The following is a 13665-nucleotide window of genomic DNA, read 5'->3' as shown; positions in this document are numbered from 1 at the left end:
GTGTTTCCTTTGCTGTGCAGAACTTTTTAGTTTGATATTATCCCACTTGTTTACATTTACTTTTGTTGCCTGCATCTTTGGTGTCATATCCGAAAAATCATTGTGGAGACCAATGTCAAGAAGCTTTTTCCCTATGCTTTTTTCTAGGAGATTTACTGTTCAGGTCTTATGTTTAAGTCTTTAATTCATGTTGAGTTTATTATTGTATGTAGCGTGAGATAAGGGTCCAATTTCATTCTTTTGCATTTCAATATCCAGTTTTCCCAGCACCATTTATTGAACACACTATCCTTTCTCCATTTTGTATTCTTGTTGAAGATTAGCCAACTGTATATGTGTAGTTTTATTTCTGGGCTCTCTATTCTGTTCCATTGGCCTATGTGACTATTTTTATGCTAGTACCATGTTGTTTTGATTACTATAGCTTTGTAAAATAATTTGAAATCAGGAAGTATAATGCTGCCAGCTTTGCTGAAGAGAGATATAATAACAGAGAAGATAGATCTGATGTGATTATCCAGAATACAGCACAAAAGAGCATAAAGATGGGGACTATGAAAGAGAAGCAAAGAGACATGTAGGAGAAACTAAGAAGGACAAGCATATGTCTAATATATGTTCCAGAAAAAGAGTCTAGAGAGAATATTTTAAAACTTAGTGGGTGAGAATATTTCAGAATTGATGAAAGACATGAATATTCAGATTCAGAAAGCAAAAGTCCTGAGCAGGATAAAAAAAAATCTATAGGCACATCATAGTAAAACTACAGAACACCAAAGACAAATCAAGTAGACAGATCATGCAGATTTCCACCATGGAATGGCAATTAGACTGACTGAAGACTTCACAAAGAATAATAGAAGTCAGGAGACAGTCTGGAATTACATGCCCAACAACCTACCCTATCATTCAAGAATGAGACAATGAGATATTATCAGACAAACATGGGCTGAAAGAACTTTTAAATCTCCTGTGTCCTGGAAAAAGACTCAAGGATTATTTTTAGGAGAGGGTAAAATATAGGGTTTCTGGAATGGTGGACTCCAGGCATAATTGAGTTTAGAAATCCCATATTGTAATAGGAAGTTAAGTGAACATATTCAAACAGATTATCAGATATCTGAGGAAAGTCTCTGACATGAAAGACAGAGAGGAATGGGGAGAAACTTAAAGGAAACTATGCAGTAACAGAAAATCTTTTTAAAAAGCTATTAACCATTCCTCAGAGGTAAGGGAAAATAAAATATCTGTATTAGTCCATTTATGTTGCTTACAAAAAAATACTTGGAACTGGGTACTTTATAAGAATATGAAATTTATTGCTTACAGTTTCAGAGGCTGGGAAGTACAGAACCCAGGGAACACATCTGGTGAAGGCCTTACTCAGTGGTAGCTTCAGCATCACAGGCTATCACATTGAGAGATAGTGGAAGCAGAGAGAGAAGAGAGACCAACCTCTTCATTCACTTTCCTTTTAATGCCCTTAGAACCACTCCCCTGACCACAATTATTAATCCATTCACTAGGCATGGTTCTACAATCTAATCACTTCTTCAAGGACCCACCTTGCAATTACCATAATAGGATTTTCCACCCTCAACAGTTACAGTGGGAATTAAGTTTTGGGGGGACATTCTACCCAAGGCAATGTCCATGAAACAAGAACAGGATACTATTTTTAAAACAGATAATGTGCCCTTGGAAATTAAAAGTATGTTATCAGAAATGAAAAACTTATTAGAAGAGTTGGATGATATGTTTAAAGAAATCTTCTGGGAAGTAAAACCAAACAATGAAATAATAAGTAGAGATAGATAGATAGAAAATAGGAGAGAAAAGAGAAGAAATAAGAGGTCCAGAACAGAAGATCTAACTTCCAAATAATAGGTATTCCAAAATGATCAGCAATTCAAGAAAAATCCCCAGAACTGAGGGTCATAAATTTCTAGCTAGAGCAAGGGCCTAAGGCAGGAGTATGCCTGTCACTTTCAAGGAAGAGAAAGGAGACCAGTGTGGCCAGAGTAGGTAAAAGGGAGAGTGGAAGAAGAGGAGGTCAGAGAGTTGACAGGGGTAACAGATAAGTCCTGGCAAACTAAGAATTTTGGGCTTTTACTCTGAATAAAGTGAGGAATCATTGTAGGATTTTGAACTGAGGGGTGATACGATTTGACTTACATTTTAAAACTTTTTACTTTGAAATTATAGATTCACAGGAAGTTGCAAAGACAGTTCAGAGAGGTCCTATGTCCTCCCAGTTTCCTCTAATGGATGGATCTTATGTGACTATTGTACAATATAAAACCAGGAATTTGATATTTTTGCATTGTGTTGTGTATTGCTCCATGTCATTTTATCATATGTGTAAACTCATGTAACCACCACAATTAAGATACATTATTCTATCACCACGAAGATCTCCCTTGTGCTTCCCCTTTATAGTTACACAGCCCATTTCCCCACTACCCCACCATCCCTAACCCCTGCCAACAATCTTTTTTCCATCTCTATAATTTTGTCATTTCCAGAATATCGTATAAATGGAATCATACAATATATCATATTTTGAGATTGGCTTTTTTCATTCTGCATTATGACCCTGAGGACCCATCCAAGTTGTTGCATGTATCAATAGTTTACTTTGTTTGGTTTCTGAGTAGTAGTTGATAGTATAGATGTACCACAATTTGTTTAACTGTTTACCTATTGACATATAGTATGTGACTTTTGGGGGCTGGTTGTTTTTTTTCACTCAGCATAATGCCTTTGATGTCCATACAAGTTGTTGTTTGTATGAAGAGTCTATTCCTTTTTATTGCTGAGTGGTATTCCATGGTATGTTTTCTATTCATTCACCTGTTGGTGAACATTTTGGTCATTTCCAGTTTTTAGCAATTACAAATAGAACTGCTATGAACATCTACCTACAGGTTTTTGTGCAGACATGCATTTTCATTTCTTTAGGGTAAAGTCCCCAGAGTGGGATTGCTGGGTCATATGGTAAATGTATGTTGAGTTTTTTAGAAAACTAAAAAACTGTTTTCCAGGGTGTCTGTTTCATTTTACAATCCCACCAGTTTATCCTGTCTTGCCAGCATTTGGTATTGTCACTATTTTTTATTTTAGCTGTTTTAATAGGTATGTAGAGATGTCTCGTCATAGTCATAATTTGCATTTCCTTGATGGCTAATGACATTGAACATTTTTTCATGTGCTTGTTTGTCATTCATATATTCTCTTCAGTGAAATGTCTCTTCATGTCTTTTGACCGTTTCTTAATTGTATGCTTTCTAATGTTGAGTTTGGAAAATTCTTTATATATTCTAGATAGTCCTTTGTCAGATATGTGGTTTGCAAATATTTGCTCTCAGTCTGTAGCTTGCTTTTTTTGAGAAAGTCCAATTTATCATTTTTTTGTTTTATGGGTGTGCTTTTGATGTCTAAAAACTCTTCACCAAGCCCTAGGTCCTGAAGATTTTCTCCTGTAAGAGCTTTATAATTTTATGTTTTACATTAATCCAGTTTGAGTCAATTTCTGTATATGGTATGAAGTGTAAGTTGAGGTCCACTTTTTGCCTGTAGATATCCAATTGCTTGAGCACTGTTTTATTGAAAAGGTTATCCTTCCTCCATTAAATTGCTTTTGCACCTTTGACAAAAATAGATTGGCTGCCTATGGGTTCTCTATCTGTTCCATCAATCTGTGTGTCTATCTCTTCTCTAATACCACACAGTCTTGATCACTGTGGCTCCAAGAGTTCCTTGGCTTGTGGCTACATGACTCCGATCTCTGCCTCCATCTTCACATGGCCTTCTCCTTTGTATCTGTGTCTTCTCTATCTCTTATAAGGACAGTTGTCATCGGATTTAGAGCTCACCCAGATAATTCGGGATGCTTGCATCTTAAGATCCTTAACTTAATCACATTTCCAAAGATCGTTTTACTGAATAAAGTCACATTCACAGTTTTCAGGGGCTTGGATGTGGGGCCAGCATTTAACCCACTGCAGCTATTCTAGTTCCTTTGCCTTTCCATATAAACAATAGAATAATCTTATGTAGATCCACAAAATATCATGCTGGGAGTTTTGATAGGTGATGGAGTTTGGGTGTGTTGTCCCCTCCAAAACTCATGTGGAAATTTGACCTCCAATGTGGCAGTGTTGGAAACTGATTGAGTCATGGGGGCAGATCCCTCATGAATGGATTAATGCTCTCCCTGGGGGAGGGGGGATTAATGAGTGAGTTCTCACTCTATTAGTTCCCACGAGAGCTCGTTGCTTAAAAAGACCCTGGCACCTTCTCTCTCTCTCTCTTGCTTCCTCTCGCCATGTGATCTGCTTGTACCTGCCAGCTGCCTGCTGCTTTCTGCCATAAGTAGAAGCAGCCTGAGGCTCGTGCCAGATGCAGCTGTCCCAGAATCGTAAGCCAAATAAACCTCTCTTCTTTATAAATTACACAGTCTCAGGTATTTCTGTTATAGCAACACAAAACGGACTAAAACAGAAAATTGGTACCGAGGAGAGGGGTGTTGCTAAACAGATACCTGAAAATGTGGACGCAGCTTTGGAACTGGGTAATGGGCAAAGGTTGGAGGAGTTTGGAGGACTTAGAAGAAGAGAAAAAGACGAGGGAAAGTTTGGAATGCCTTAGAGACTTATGTAGTGGTGAGCAGAATGCTGATAGAAATGCGGACAGTAAAGGCCATGCAGATGGGATGACGAGGTCTCAGATAGGAATGAGGAACTTATTGGGAATTGGACAAAAGATCACACTTGCTACACCATAGTAAGGAATTTGGTTGCATTATGTCCATGCCCTTGGATTTTGTGGAAAGTGGGACTTAAGAGTTGTGAACCAGAGCATTTGACCAAAGAAATTTCTAAGCAGCAAAGCATTCAGGACGCTGTATGGCTACTTCTAACAGCCTACTCTGAGTTATGGCAGCAAAGGCATGATGTAAAGCCAGAATTTAAAATGGAAGCAGAGAATAAAAGTTTGGAAACTTTGCAGCCTGGCCATGTGGTAAAGAAGCAGAGAGCCGGAGAACAATGCAAGGGTGAAGCAGATAAACTGATTGCTGAAGACATTATCTTGGTGGTGAGGCAGCCAGATGCTAAGAACCAGGACAATGAAAAAAATGTCCTAAAGGCATTTGAGAAGTCTGGAAGGGTGCCCCACCCATCACAGGCCCTGAGGCCTAGAAGGACTGAGTTGTCCCAGTGGACAGACATGGGGCACAGCTGCCCTTGGGAACCAGCTCCCTTGTATCCCAGCTGCTCTGGCTGGAGTGGCCCCAAGTGTGGTTTGTGCAGCAGCCCTGGAGAGTAAAGGCCCGAAACCTCAGTAGTGTCCATGTTGTGTTAAGGCTGCAGGCCGGCAGATGCGAGAGCAGTGGAGGCGTGGCAGCCTCCACCCAGATTCCAGTGGATGTCTGGAAAAGCCTGGGGACCCAGGCAGAGACCTGACACAGGGGTGGAGCCACCACAGAGGTCATCTACTAGAGCAATGCTGAGCAGAAAAGTGGGGTCAGAGCCCCCACAGAAAGCCCCCACCAGGGAAATGTCTAGTAGAGCCAAGGCAGTGGGGCTGCCACCAGGACACCAGAACTCCGGGGCCACCGGTAATGTGCAATGCAAGCCTGGAAGAGCCACAGGCACCAGTGTGGCCCACTGGGCTGTGCCTGGCAGAGCTGTGGGAACAAGGCTGCCTGATGCTTTGGGGGCCCAGATGCCCAGTTGTGCCCAGGATGCAGGACTTGGAGTCAAAGAACATTATTTTAGAGCTTTAAGACATAATGTCTACCCTGCCTGTTTCTCCTTTCTTCTGGACTATTCCTCCCTTTTGGAATGGAAATATATAACCAACGTCTGTTTCACCATTGTATCTTGGCAGTAGATAAATTTGGTTTGTTTTTCAGGTTCACAGCTGGAAGGACTTTTGCTTTTGGTCTCAGAGGAGACTTTGGACTTTGGACTTTTAAGTTGGTGCTGGAGCAAGCTAAGACTTTTGGGACTGTTGGGATAGAATGATTGTATTTTGTATGTGAGAGTGACGTGAGTTTTGGGGGACCAGGGGCGGAATGATGGAGTTTGGATGTGTTGTCCCCTCCAAAACTCATGTGGAAATTTGACCTCCAATGTGGCAGTGTTGGAAACTGAGTCACGGGGGCAGATCCCTCATGAATGGATTAATGCTCTCCCTGGGGGAGGGGGGATTAATGAGTGAGTTCTCGATCTATTAGTTCCCACGAGAGCTCGTTGCTTAAAAAGACCCTGGCACCTTCTCTCTCTCTCTTGCTTCCTCTCTCTTGCTTCCCCTCGCCATGTGATCTGCTTGTACAGGCTGGCTGCCTGCCATTTTCCACCATAAGTAGAAGCAGCCTGAGGCCCATGCCAGATGCAGATGTCCCAGAATCATAAGCCAAATAAACCTCCCTTCTTTATAAATTACTGTTTCAGGTATTCTGTTATAGCGACACAAAACGGACTAAAACAATAGGAATTGCATTAAACCTGTATATCAATTTGGGAGAACTGATATCCTTACTATGTTGTCTTCCAACCAATGAACACAGAATGTATTTCTGTTTATTTAGATCTTCTTTGATTTCTTTCATCAGCATTTTGTGGTTTTCAGTATACAAGTCCTGTGCATATTTTGTTATATTTAAACCTACGCATTACATTTTTTAGCAACTGCACATTTTAAATTTGTATATCTTTACATATTTTAATTTACATAGTTTTAATTTCAGCATCCAGGTGTTGATTGCTAGTATATAGAAATACAAGGTTTTTTTTTTTTTTTTTTCTTTGTATGTTGATTTTGTATCCTGTAGCCTTGCTGAAGTTACTTATCAGTTCCAGGAAATTCTTTATGTAGATTCTTGAGATTTTCTATGTAGACCATCATTGCATCTGCAAATAAGAACAGTTTAATTTCTTCCTTTTCAATACATATGCTTTTTATTTTATTTTATTTTTTACTAATTTGTCTGGCTCAGGCTTTAGTACTAAATATAATAAGAATAGTGATATCAGGAAGTTCCAGTCAAGATGGCCGAATAGACGGTTTTGAGCATCACTCTCTCCCACAAATCAATCAATTTACAACTATAAAAATGTAACATCAGCCAAGCTGGGGCCACTGGAGCTCAGGGGAAGAGGAGGAGAGACCTATGGAGTTCATGAAGGTGGGAAAAACCACGACGAGAGAAAGAAAAACTCCTCTGAGCGTTTTGGACTGTGGCTGCTTTAAGGCTGGAACTGGTGAGCGCATGGAGCAGGAGATGGCAGAAGCCACAGGTGTGCCTTTCAGATGGAGTTACTTGGAGGTGGCAGGGAGAAGAGGGCCTTGGTGGCCCCCAGGACAGCAAGACCACTAAAAGGGTTCCCATGGACCGAGGCAGGAGCAAGGAGCCAGAACAACTGAAAAAAGGGAGCCATTCAGAGGCCAGTGAGTCATTGCAAGGGACCAGTGCAGGGCCCCTTTGGAGAAGTGTTTGAAGCACAGGTGGTGGGGGAGACAGGCCCACTGGAAGAACACTGGGACACAACAAGGACAGCCAATCCACTACCCAATCAGCTCAGGACCACCGAGAGGAGACTGGTCAGGAATGCAGAATTGCATGGGGTAAAAAGTTTGATAAAAAAACTAAGGCCCAGATCAGAGTTTCTAAACAACCCAGATCCACTGGATCTCTGGAGAGCCAGAAGTATCTATAAGGTCAACCATTAAACCCTGAGCTGCACAAAAAGTCTTCCCTAGGGAAACAGCAGCAAAGCAGCAATTTAGCTCAGCCACACAGCTCAAGTACTGGTTCCCAAAGGAAGTTCCCCAATTTTAGAAGTAAGCAAAGGACAAAAAATTAGTTCTGGCCCATGCGCCCCACCGTGCCTTGGGGCCTGCCTGGGAACTTGAGGCTTGGAGCCGGGGACCGGACCCCACTCCCACATCTAGGCACATTTTGCCAGTGCCTCAGGGCCCACCCGGGGACCCGAGTCATGGAGAAGGGGAACTGGAACCCCCTTCCACAACCAGGCACACTGCACCAGCACCTTGGGGCCTGCCCGGGGACCTGAGGCATGAAGAAGGAGGACCTTGACCCCCCCTCCTACAACCAGGCACACTGTGCCAGTGCCTCAGGGCCTGCCCAGGGACCCAAGGCATGGAGAAGGGGACTGGATCCCCCTCCCACAACCAGCCACACTGTGCCAGCGCCTCAGGGCCTGCCCAGGGACCCAAGGCATGGAGAAGGAGACTGGAGCCCCCCTCCCACAACCAGGCACACTGCCAGCGCCAAGGAGCTTGCCAAAAACATCACCTCCATGTGGGTGGCCCACCACAGCACCACAATAACCAAGGCTGCCACAAAAGTAGCTAGATGCCACAACCACCATGCAGGTGGTCCACCAACCACTGGAGTGCATTGACACAAGGAGAGTCACCAGCAGAGATAAAGAAAAGAAGAGGATGTCTCTCTCCACAAAGCCCATTTCAGAGTGACAGAAGAAGCATCTGCTCTATGATAATATTGGGGGACCTGATCACACCTCTCAGCACTGGACAGATCATCTAGGCAACAAATCAACAGAGTAGCCATTATTCTTTCAGAAGGAGAGAAGAAATCTAGGGTAATTAGAGGGGTGAAGGAGGAGGAGGGAGGGAATGGGAGATGGGGGAGAGAGTGGACAAAGGCCATAAAGAATAATTACGATTTGTAACAATATATATGCTAGTAATATTGATTTGATCAACATATCTCAATGTTGAACCCCCAAAATATGTATAATCAATTTTGATTCAATAAAAAAAAAAAATTAAAATGAAATAAAAAAGAGAAAAATAAAAAAAATAAAAAATAAAAGAATAGTGATATCAGGCATTCTTACTTGTTCCTGATATTAGGACCATTTAATATGTTAGTTATAACTTTTTTGTAGATGTTTCTTGTCAAGCTTTGGAAGTTGTCATAGACTGAATGTGTCCCCCCAAAATTCATATGTTGAACCCCTAACTCCCAATATGTTGCATTCGGAGGTGAGAACTTTGGGAGGTAAATAGGTTTAGATGAGGTCATGAGGGTGGGGTCCTCATGATGGGATTAGTGTCCTTATAAGAGACCAGCAAGAATGAACTCTCACTCTCTTTCTCTCCCCCCACCATGTGAGGAAACAGCAAGAAGGCCATTGTTTTCAAGCTGGGAATAGAGCTCTCACCAGAACCTGACCATGCTGGCACCCTTATCTCAGACTGTGAAAAATAAATGTCTGTTGTTTAAGCCACCCAATCTATAGTATTTTGTTATAGAAGCCCGAGCTGACCAAGATAGAAGTTCTCCTTTATTCCTAGTTTTTTTGAGAATTTTTATCATGAATGGGTGTGGAATTTTGTCGAATGTGATTTTCTCAAAAGTGTCTTTTTTTTTTTTTTTTGGTGGCTGGCTGGTATGGGATCCGAACCCTTGACCTTGGTGTTATAACAGTGCTCTAACCAACTGAGCTAACCGGCCAGCCCTCAAATACTATTTTCTGCATCAATTCGTATGATAACGTGATTTTTCAGTTTTCACCTATTTGGTGGATTATATTTGTTGATTTTCAATTATTGAACCAACCTTGCATCCTTAGAATAAACCCCACTTAGGGTTAAGATCCCCTTACTGGTCATCTTTAAAAAAAAAAAAAGAATAAACCCCACTTGACAATGATGTATTTTTATATATTGCTGAATTCTATTTGCTAATATTTTGCTAAGGATGTTTGCATCTATATTCATGAGGGATATTGATTTCCTTGTACTGTCTGATTTTGATATCAGTGTAATACTGGCTGAACAGAATGAGTTGGAAAGTGTTTCATCCTCTTCTATTTTCTGGAAGAGATAGTGTAGAATTGTTCATTCTAGAAACGTTTGTTAGAATTACCTAGTAAAGCCATCTGTGCCTGAAGATTTTGGGAAAGAAGTTTAAACAAAATTCAATTTCTTTAATAGTTATAGGGCTATTTAAATACCTATTTTGTGTTGAGTGAATGATAGTTTATACTTTTGGAGGAATTGGTCCATTGTTCTAAGCTGTTGATTTAATGAGTGTAAAGTTGTCTATAATGTTCCTTTATTTTACTTTTGATGTCTGCAGGGTCTATAGTAATATTCTATTTCACTCCTGATATTAATAGTCTGTGTCTTTTATTCTTTGTCAGCCTTACTAGAGATTTGTCAATTGATCTTGTCAAAGAACCTGCTTTTTGTTTCATTGTTTTTTTCTCTACTGTTTTTCTGTTTTAAAGTTTACTGATTTCTACTCATTATTTCTTTCCTTTGGCATGGCTTTGGCTTATTTTGGTCTCCTTTTTCTAGTTTTTTGAGGTGGGATTTGAAACTTTCCCTCTTTTCTAATGTAAGCACTTAGTGGCATAAATGTCTCTCAGCACTGCTTTAGTCACATCCTAAAGATTTTGATATGTTGTATTTTCATTTAGTTTTATGTTCTTTTTATTGAGATATAATTCACATACCATAAAACACCATTTTAAAGGTAAAAATTCCATCTTTTTACTTTTGACCTACATATATCATAACATATGAAGTGACTTTCTTGTTAACAGCACATAGTTGGGTAATGCTTTTTCATCTACTCTGTCAATGTCTTTTAATTTGTACATCTAAACCATTTACTTTTTTTGTTTATTTTGTTTTGAAGTTTATTAATTTTTTTTTTACATTCTATGATGTTGTTGAGGAGCAGCTGGGGGTGAGGGGAAGAGGGAAATGGGGAAGGAAATACGGTGGAAGAAGGAGGTAGGAGGAGGGTGCAGTTGAGGCCTGTGGCACCCCCCTCATTCCTGCATGGGAGACCAGGGGGCTTCCAGTGGTGGCCTGGTCATTGCTGAGCTGGATGCAGATGTCAGAGAGATGTGGCTGAAGCCCTTACCCCCTCCCTGCCACCGCCCCAGCTTGGGCACCTAGGGCACTTTTTGTGGTGGCTCAGTGGTCATCATTGGGCTGGTTGCAGGTGTTTGGGGGGTGTGGCCAAGGCCCTCAGCTCCCCACCACCCCAGTTCAGGAGAGCCCAAGGCACTTCCTGCAGTGGCTTGATGATTGGTGATCATTGCTGGGCTGGTTGTGGGTGTCAGGGGTAATGGCTGAAGCCCCCAGCCCTCTCTCCTCCCTGGCTAAGTAGCCCAGGGGACTTCCAGTCCTTCTAGGTTTTACAGGTGTTCTTTGGTGATGTGAGACCTTTGCTAGTTAATATCAAACTTTGGTCTGTGGGTATTTTGTTTTTTCTTTCAGTTTTGGGTTGGATTATGTGCTGTTCCTACCACTTAAACTTTGCACTGGAACTAATTTGTTGTCCTTTGCTTACTTCTAAAATGGGGGAACTTCCTGTGGAGACCAGTACTTGAGCCCTGTGGTTGAGGTAAATGGTTGCTTTGCTGCTGATTCCCTGGGGAAGGCTTTTTGTGCAGTTCAGGTTTTAATGGTTGACTTTGTAGGTACTTCTGGTTCTCATGAGATCCAGTACACCTGGTTTGTGTAGAAAGTCCAGTCTGGGCCTGAGTCTTTTCAGCAAACTGCACCCCGTACAGTTCTACATTCCTGACCAGTCTCCACTGAGTGGTCCTATGCTGACTGGGGGGAGATCAGCTGTCTTTGCTGTGCCCCAGTGTTCTCCCTGTGGGCCCGTCTCCCCCACCACCCATGCTCCAAACACTTCCCATGGGATGGGCCATGTGCCAGTCCCTTGTGATGGCTTACCAGCCTCTGAGTGGCTCCTTTTTTTCAGTTGTTGTGGCTCCTTGCTCCTATATGTGCCCAGGGGAACCCTATTAGTAGTCTTGCTGGCCTGGGGACCACCAAGGCCCTCTTCTCCCCTGCTGCCTCCAAGCACCTTCATCCAAAGGGCAAAACTGTGGCTTTTGCCAGCTCCTGCTCCCTGCGCCGAGCAGCTCAAGCCTTGAAGCAGCTGGGGCTTGAAATGGTTGGAGTGGTTCTTTCTCTCATCGTAGCTTCTCCTGCCTTCATGCACTCCATAAGTCTCTCCTCCTCTTCCCCTGATCTCTAGCGGCCCCAGCTTGGCTGTTGTTGCTTTTTAATAGTTTTAAATTGGTTGATTTGTGGGAGAGAGTGACACTGGGGACCGTCTATTCTGCCATCTTGACCAGAAGTCTAGACCATTTAAATTTAAAGTAATTACTGATATATTAAAAGTTGAAGTGTGCCATTTTATTGGTGTTGTTTGATCTGTTTTTCATTTCTCTGCTTTCTTTTACCTGTCTTCCTGATGGTTACTTGAACATGTTTCAGAAATCCATTTTGAGGGACCAGCCCATGGCTCACTTGGGAGAGTGTGGTGCTGATAACACCAAGGCCATGGGTTTGGATCCCTATATAGGGATGGCCAGTTGGCTCCCTTGGGAGAGTGTGGTGCTGACAACACCAAGTCAAGGGTTGATCCCCTTATCGGTCATCTTTTTGGAAAAAAAAATCCATTTTGATTTATCTATAGTAATTTTATGCACAACATAATCTACATTAATTTATAGACCATAATACAGTAAAATGTAAATGAAAGTTGCCAAATTGTTCATTTTTCTAACTTGAAATATAAAATGGAGTTTCTTCAGAAAAAATATTTACATGAAATTTACCTTACCTTACGGTTTATGTTCTAAGAGTAAGTCAGGAATGAGGCTTCTTTTGTGTTTAAATTGAAATGAACATGATAAATATATATGAATAACTTTCATTTATGTGGTAGCAAAAAGAGTTAACAATCCTTTTAAGAAAGAAACTATTTCATTTCCCCCCAGCATGAATTAACCATTAATGCAATCCTTGTCAAAAGTATAAATTTGCCACATTTGGGAAAATTTTAGCCAGTATTTCTTTGAATACTTTTTGAGCTCCATTGTCTAAGTCCTCTCTTTCTGGGACTCCATTGACATGCATGTTAGAATTTTTGTTAGAGTCCCACAGGGCTTGAAGCTCTGTTCATCTTACTTTCAGTCTGTTTTCTCTCTGTTGTTCAGACTGGGTAACTTCTATTGTTTATTCTTCAAGTTCTCTGATTATTTTCTCATCAGTCTTTATTCTGTTGACCCCACCCATTGGACTTTTTTATATTAGTTATTTTATATCTTAGTCCTAAAATTTGCATTTTTGTCTTCTTTATATGTTTTATTGCTTTGCTGGGACTTTTTTTGTTTCAAGTGGGTTCATAATTGCTTGTTGAGGCATTTTTATGATGGCTCCTTTACACTTCTCAGATGATTCTAAAATCTGCTTATCTTGGTGTTCATGTTTGTTGATTGTTTTTTCTCACTCAGCTGAAATCTTCCTGGCTTTTGGTATGATGAGTGATTTCATTCTTTTTTTTTACTGAAACCTGGATATTTTGGGCATTATGTTATGAGACTCTGCAGCTCAGTTAAATCTTCTGTTTTAGTTGCCCTCCTCTGAGAAGGCTCAGAGGAGGGCAAGGCTTTGGCAGGGGAAGGTGTGGTACTACCTCATTAATGCCAGATGAAGGGTGGAAGTCCAGATTCTCCTCTTGGCTTTCTTTCACACCACTTGAGTCGTGAGTGGAGGGAGGCTACAGCTCTCATCACTGCTTGGAAAGTGTCTAGGCTCTTCATCACTTAGTCTATGCTGGTGAGGGTGAGG

This window comes from Cynocephalus volans, chromosome X (assembly GCF_027409185.1).
Source record: "Cynocephalus volans isolate mCynVol1 chromosome X, mCynVol1.pri, whole genome shotgun sequence".
Classification (NCBI taxonomy): domain Eukaryota; kingdom Metazoa; phylum Chordata; class Mammalia; order Dermoptera; family Cynocephalidae; genus Cynocephalus; species Cynocephalus volans.
Note: the sequence above shows the minus strand (reverse complement) of the source record.